Raw genomic sequence first — 7,895 nt, forward strand, 5'->3', positions numbered from 1 at the left:
TAATTTTAGGCCATCTAATAATATACTGTAGCATCTCATAGCAGCTTTAATTTGCATTTCCCTAATGGCTAATGATGTTTAGCATCCTTCCATGTGCTTATTGGGCATTTTTTGTGGGAGTATCTCTTCAAATCTTTTTCGCATTTTCAAACTTGTTTGTTTTCTTCCTGTTGAGTTTAAAGAGTGTGTATGTGTGTGTGTATCCTTTTGGGATATGTAATTAGCAAATAATTTACCACATACTGTCACTTTGTTTTCATTTTATAAAAATGATTTTATTTATTTATTTGACACACAAAGAGAGAGAGAGAGAGAGAACACGAGCAGGGAGTGGCAGGCAGAGGGAGAAGCAGGCTTCCCTCTGAGCAGGGAGCCAGATGCAGGGCTCCATCCCGGAACCCTGGGATCATGACTTGAGCTGAAGGTAGACACTTAACCAACTGAGCCACCCAGGGATCCCTATTTTCATTTTCTGAATGTTGCCTTTTATAGAACAAAATTTTTAATTCTGATGAAGTCCAATGTATAGAACTTTTATTTTATGAATCATGTTTTTGATGTCACGTTTAAGAAATTTTTACCTATCCAGGGGTCATGAAGGGATTTTCTTTTGTGTTTTTTCCTAAAAGCTTTGTAATTTTATACATGGATCTATGGTAAATTTTGGTTAATTTTTGTATATGAGATATACTATGTTTTCAGTTACTCAAACCAAAAATTTTGCAGTTACCTTTGATGTCTCTCTTATACTACATATCAAAACCAAGTTCTACTGACTCCCCCTTCTTGCCTATTCCACACCTGGCCCAACACTGTTATCTTTCATCAGTTTATGGTACAAGTCTCTGAATTAATCTCCATTTTCTTTCCTTGTCCTGTATAGTCTATCCTTAGTACAATAAGAAAAATGATCTTTTTTTTTTTAAAGATTTTATTTATTTGACAGAGAGAGATCACAAGTAGGCAGAGAGAGAGAGAGAGAGGGAAGCAGGCTCCCTGCTGAGCAGAGAGCCCAATGCAGGACTCGATCCCAGGACCCTGAGATCATGACCCGAGCCAAAGGCAGCAGCTCAACCCACTGAGCCACCAGGTGCCCCAGAAAAATGATCTTTTTAAAGCACAAGAGAAATCAAGTCCCTCTTCTGCTACAACTTCTCCAGTAGTTGTCATTTCTTTACATGACATGATCTGCTCCCTCCCTCCCTTCTCTGACAATATACCTCAAACTTTACCATTCAACACCTCCACTCCCTCTTTACTGGCTTCCTTGTTCTATTTTGACCATGTTAAGCATACTCCCACCTTTACACAGCTGTTCCCTTGTTTGAAATGCTCCTCTACCAGATAACGACATGGCTAACTCCCTGACTCCTTTAAGACTTTGCTTCAAAGGAAAACTTCCAAATTCATTGCATGAGGCCAGTATCATCCTGATATCAAAACAGGATAAAGACAACACACACACACAAAAAAAGAGAACTACGGGCCAATATCTCTAAGGATAGATGTAAAAATCCTCAGCAAAATACTAGTAAGCCAAATCCAACAATACATTTTTTAAAAATCATTCACTGTGATCAAGAAGAATTTATTCCTGGCTTGCAACAGTAATTCAATGTTTGCAAATCAATCAATGTGATACATCACATCAATAAAGATAGAAACCATATGATCATTTCATACATGCAGAAAAAGCATTTGACCAAGTACAACACCCATTCATGATAAAAGCCCTCAACAAATTAGGATTAGATGGAACACACTTCAACATAATAAAGGCCATATATGAAAAACCTGCAGCAAACATTCATACTCAATGGGGAAAACTGCTGGCATCTTAGCACCCATTAAAGCAGTGGCAACAAACTATTCTAGTAGTCACTGTATTATTCTTCATTGCCATGTGCTTGCAATTAAGAAAAAAAAGCCAGTTTCATTTAAGAATGCCCTTGATAAAACACCACAAGTTGTTAGTTCTCAACCCTTGAGTACGCTCCATTTTACTATTCTGTTAGGAAATGAGAAGTTCTCATAAAGCACATCTGCTCTATAACAAAGCACAATGGCTGGTTCAAGAAAAACAACATGGGCGCCTGAGTGGCTCAGTGGGTTAAGCCGCTGCCTTCGGCTCAGGTCATGGTCTCAGGGTCCTGGGATCGAGTCCCACATCGGGCTCTCTGCTCAGCAGGAAGCCTGCTTCCTCCTCTCTCCCTGTCTGCCTCTCTGCCTGCTTGTGATCTCTCTCTGTCAAATAAATAAATAAAATCTTTAAAAAAAAAAAAAAAAAAGAAAAACAACATGTGTATTTAAGTTGTGAACTAACCTAGATACTTTTTTCTTTTTTGTTGTTTATTTAGATTTTTATTTAAATTCTAATTAGTTAACATTGAGTGTAATATTTGTTTCAGTAGAATTTAGTCTCTTCACTTACCTCTAACTCCTTGTGCTTATCCTAACAATTACCCACCCATCACCCATTTAGACCATCCCCCAACTAGCTCCCTCCATCTACCCTGTTTGTTCTCTATTGTTGAATGTCTCATAGACATTTTCTTTTTGTTTTTTTTTAAGATTTTATTTATTTGTCAGAGAGAGAGAGGGAGCGAGAGCGAGCACAGGCAGACAGAGTGGCAGGCAGAGACAGAGGGAGAAGCAGGCTCCCTGCCGAGCAAGGAGCCCGATGTAGGACTTGATCCCAGGACGCTGGGATCATGACCTGAGCCGAAGGCAGCTGCTTAACCAACTGAGCCACCCAGGCATCCCTCATAGACATTTTCTTGATAGAACACCATGTTGTCCTGAAAAAACAGAGGCAAACTATGGTTATTTGGATTTGTGTCTTGGTGGACATTTTCACTTCACATTCTAATTACTTTAAGGAAAAGAACACAGTAAGTGCTGCCAATTACAAACTCCAATCTTTCAATATAACTTAAGATACTGGAAACTCATATCCTGTACCATGTGCTTGTAAGCCTCCCAATACTTACATTTTTTTAAAATCTAACTTCTAATACTATGAATACAAATGAAAAAAGCTTTTTGAGTTTTTCCATAATTTTTAAGAGTATAAGTGATCCTGAAAACAAAGTTTGAGAACAGATGATTTGTCACAATCATTGTGTGATCCCCCTTGCTTTTTTATAACCTAGGTGTTTCCATGGATATGTTAATGGCAGAACTCACACAACTCTGAACTTAGGCACTAAGAGACTTCAGCCTCTTATTCATTTTTGCTGTACAACTGGGTTTCTTTTAAGGTAAGGCAACTACAGCTGAGAACATTGCTTGGCGGCAGTGTGAGGTCTTGGTGCTTAGGAAAGAATAGGGATTTGCCACAAGATTGACCATCCTATAAGGAATCTTTAAGGTTTCCACAGCCAGACATCAACTGAAACCTCAAGGCTTTCTGACAAAGGAATTACAAGGAAAGGAATTCCTTTCTCAAAGGAATTACAAGTACTATTTGATTTACTGGAGAGTGTAAATACTGCACATTGAGAAATGCTTTTTGTGTTTGGGAGTTACTTCACACCCTAATCCCCTAACCCTGAAAATAAAGCTGCATATAGGAACAAAAAATATAAAAGTATATATACATATGTATATGCATATGTACATATACATATATATAATTTTAACATATATAACTTTAAATATATATTAACCAATTGTATTATTTAATTAATATATTATATTATAATATTATTATATTAATATAATTATATTAATTAAATAACTTTTAATATCTATTAATACATATTAACTAAATATATAACTATATTACATATAATATATAATATATCTAAAATACATCATTTTTAATATGACTTATAAATATCTATATATTTACTTACCAGCTTTCACAAACTCATTGGAACAGGATGCCAGGAGATAAAAATATTCAGGAGTAATTTTCTGTAAGTAAACAAATATTATCTATCTTTTTTTCTTAGAGATGCTGTAATGCAAGAGCCATTGAAAACTTCTGTCAAAATTTCACACATATTCTGGTTTAAAAACACATCTTGTTAGTTGATATTAAATCAGTTTTGATTATATTTAAGGAGATTTTTAACCATCAAGAAAATTTCCCAAAAATGTTTCCTGATACATTTTCTCATTTTTATCCTCAATTTCTTACCAGTTCTGAGTAGTGTTTTAATTGGAACTTTTTCTACTGCAGGTGCTAGAAATCTAGAAATTTAAGTTAAACTAAACTGAAGAGGAAGAGGAATTAGCTAACAGAAAAAGAGGCCCTTGATTTTTTTTTTTAAGATTTTATTTATTTATTTGACAGAGAGAGAGAGAGATCAGAAGTAGGCAGAGAGTCAGGCAGAGAGAGAAGGGGAAGCAGGCTCCCCGCTGAGCAGAGAGCCCGATGTGGGGCTTGATCCCAGGACACTGAGATCATGACCGGAGCCAAAGGCAGCGGCTTAATCCACTGAGCAACCCAGGTGCCCCAAGAGACCCTTGATGTTAAACTCAATCACAGCTATATCTAGGGACTAGAGTCTTCAGGACTTTCTGTCTTCACAACTTGTCTCTACTTGGCTGCATTCTGCATAGAATCTCTTTCTACTTAAGGGAGTCAAGACAGTCACCACATCACACCTCATCTTTTATTATCAGATTAGCAAATGAGGCAGAAAGAGAATTTCATTCTCCCCATATCCATAATCAATCTTTCGTCTTCCCTCCCTCCCTCTTTCTCTCCCATTTCCTCTCCCCCACCTCTCTCTCTTTCTTTCTCTCTCTCTCTCTCTTTCTCACACACAAACTCACACACATGCACACACAGGTTGACCATGACTGGATCATGTTTCCACTTCTGTGTGCTAAACCAAATAGTGTACTAAGATTGGCCCAGCACTGGTCACATGCTGCCTCAGTCAAGGTTCTCCAGAGAAAGAGAACCACTAGGATATTATATATATATTATGCATTATAATATATATATATATAGGATATTATATATATAATATATATTAACCACTAGAATATTATATATATAATATATATTATATATTATATGTATTATACTATATAGGTTCATATATGTTGTTTCAGTCCAACTTCACAGACCTAAGAACCACAGGAGTTGAGAGTGTAAATCTCAGTCCAGGAGCCAGAAAACCAATGTCCTGGCTCAAGCAAGAAGGCAAGACAAGAATGAACCCTCCTTTCTTCTGATTTTTGGTCCATTCAGGCCCTTAAAGGATTGGATGAAGCCCACCCATGTTGGGGAGGGCAGTCTACTTCACTTGGATGTATTGCTTCAAATGCTAATCTCATCCAGAAACACCCTCACAGACACACTTAGAAGTAATGTTTAATCTCAGCATCCTTTGACTCAGTCAAGACGACACATAAAACTAATATATATGCCAACCCCATAATGGTATATGGACGTGTGAGACCCCATTAGAGAAATACCTCGAGGGCGAAATGGATTTGAGGAGAAACTGAACCACATACAAAAAAGATGCTAGCCAATAAAAAGAGCTCTCTGCTACAACCTACAGAATCGCTGTTTATCTGTACTCACTGCTCCCACAGCTGAGCATCTTACAAAGACAGTATAAAGTTTTCATAAATTAGCAGTGCTTGACATAATATTTTTCAGAATCATTACTTTGTAATTTTTAAAAACTGTCTGAGCTCAGGCAGTGGAGTAAACTGACACTAGAAAATCAATCACCTCTCCCTCCTCTGACCAAGGCTGACTATTCAAAAAACAGAAGACATTCAAATTGGCAATAATTAAATTATTATAAAATTAGAAAGCTGAGTTAGACAATTTGTTGGATAACTTAGTTGGGAAGTCAACCAGTAAAGATAGGCAATGTAGATCTACTTAATAGGAATTGAGTTTTTCCTCCAGAAACATTACAGACTAATGTTCTCAGACATTGGTATATAGTTAAAGGAAACTCACAACCATCTCTTGATTTTGTGAAAGGATTTCAAACTCAGATGGAGCTAGAGGATATGAATTGGAGAGTCTCATGCATGTACCATTGGGAAAACAAAAGCTGAAGAACTGAGAGACTTATTTCCCCATAAATGCCTGATTTACAAAAGACTCAAATGTACCTCCCATGAGATCTATAGATCTCACTGAACATCCATCAAGAATCTCTCTGGATCCCAGAGCACCTGGGTGCCTCAGTCAGTTAAGTGGTTAAGTGCCTGCCTTTGGCTCTGGGGCCTGGAATGGAGCCCCGAATTGTGCTCTGTGCTCAGTGGGGAGCCTGCTTCTCCCTCTCCCTCTGTGTCACTCCCCCTGCTTGAGGTCTCTCTCCCTTTGTGTCAAATAAATAAATAAAATCTTAAAAACAACAACAACAACCACCACCAACACTCCCTATCTTCAAGCCAATGAGCTTACTGGCTGGACTCCCCCTTCTTTACACTTCTTGCCCATAGATACAAATCCCTGCAAACCCTCAAGGGATTCACCTATAGCTGGTTACAATTCCTGCTTCCCAAATTGCAATTCCTCTGCTGTTCCAGAACAAACTCAATTTCAGGTAATTTGAGCTTTCCTCAGTTTACCTCTTTCTTTAGGTTGCCAATTTGTTCTCAAAATTCAAATCTACAAATCACAGAGGCCACTCACATGTCAAGGCCTCCAGCTAGAGTGGACACGGATGGTGGCGCCCCTTTACCCCCTCCCCATGGCCACTTCAGGGCAAGAAACTTGTTAAATTAATTACACAAGGAAGCCACGCAATAGGCAGCTTCAAAGTTGTGGCCGACTTCCTAAGCAAACCAAAATCTAAGTTTGTAAATGCCTGAAGGTTACAAAATTAAAACCCAAGTTCAACCAATCACAAACAGCCAACTAGACTTTCAGCTAGAGTTGATCAATCATTCCTTACCTTGCTTCTGCCTTTTCTCTATGAAAGTCTCTCCTCAGCTTTTGTCTGTGGCAAAGTGCCCCTGACTACTTTCCATTCGGCACTGCCGGTTTCCTGTTGATTTCTGCTCAGTCTTAAACTGTCTACCATGTGTCAGTTTATCTCTTACCAGGTCTTACTTCCACTCCACCTGGAACTGCATTCCCTCACCTGAGGGCTCTCTGTGGCCGCCTAAGCCCTCCACGCAGGCACGCGCAGAGCGTGCAGACGCGAACGCCGCACTTGGACCCGGAAGGTGATTGTGGTGACTGCGCGTGCGCTCCACTGTCTGCCCCGCGCACAGCCCGCCCACACTCCAGGTGCCTGCACCGGTGGCTGTCTGCATAGTTAGCACTCCGCATGCTTCACTACCCATGTGTCCTTCCCCAGCCAAATGAATTACTCTTACTGAATCTGTGTCCCATGACCTGCTTCTAAGAAAAGACACACACACAAAAAACTTCAAAAGCCATGTCTTAAGAGGGTCATCCATACTTTTCTTACACTTTAGTACACAGGACTCTCCCCGCCAGATTTACTGAGATATAATTGACAAATAAGAGTTGTATTTAAAATATACAATGTGATGATTTAATATGCATTATAATATATATAGATTGTAATGATATATATATACATATATATATACATATATACATATATATATATGTATATATATATAGTTGTGAAATGATTACCAATCAAGGTGGTTAATATGTCCATCACCTCATAGTCACCGTTTGTGTGTGTGTGTGTGTGTGTGTGTGTGTGTGTTGGGAACACTTAATGTCTATTCTTGCAGCAAATTTCAAATATATAAAACAGTATTAGTAGCTACAGTCACCACACTGTACATTAGATCCCCAGAACATATATATTTACCTTACAAACTGAAAGCTTGTAAAGAACACAGACCTTAGTCCAGTAAAGTGCCATGTCTCCAGCAGTCACTCTTCAGCTAAGTCTATTAAACTAGAAGACCTATGGCACAAA

General features: G+C 38.4%; 1 long non-coding RNA gene across 1 annotated transcript; it reads right to left on the minus strand.

The window, feature by feature from the left end:
* Positions 1–2,548: 2,548 nt before the first annotated feature.
* LOC309860983 lies at positions 2,549–7,164 on the minus strand. The gene is made up of 3 exons (XR_014309708.1): positions 7,033–7,164; positions 3,858–3,918; positions 2,549–2,798 (listed from the first exon to the last, which is right to left on the minus strand). It is a non-coding gene; the product is annotated as an uncharacterized lncRNA (long non-coding RNA).
* Positions 7,165–7,895: the final 731 nt, after the last annotated feature.

Source organism: Mustela nivalis (genome assembly GCF_964662115.1).
Source record: "Mustela nivalis genome assembly, chromosome: 3".
Classification (NCBI taxonomy): Eukaryota; Metazoa; Chordata; class Mammalia; order Carnivora; family Mustelidae; genus Mustela; species Mustela nivalis.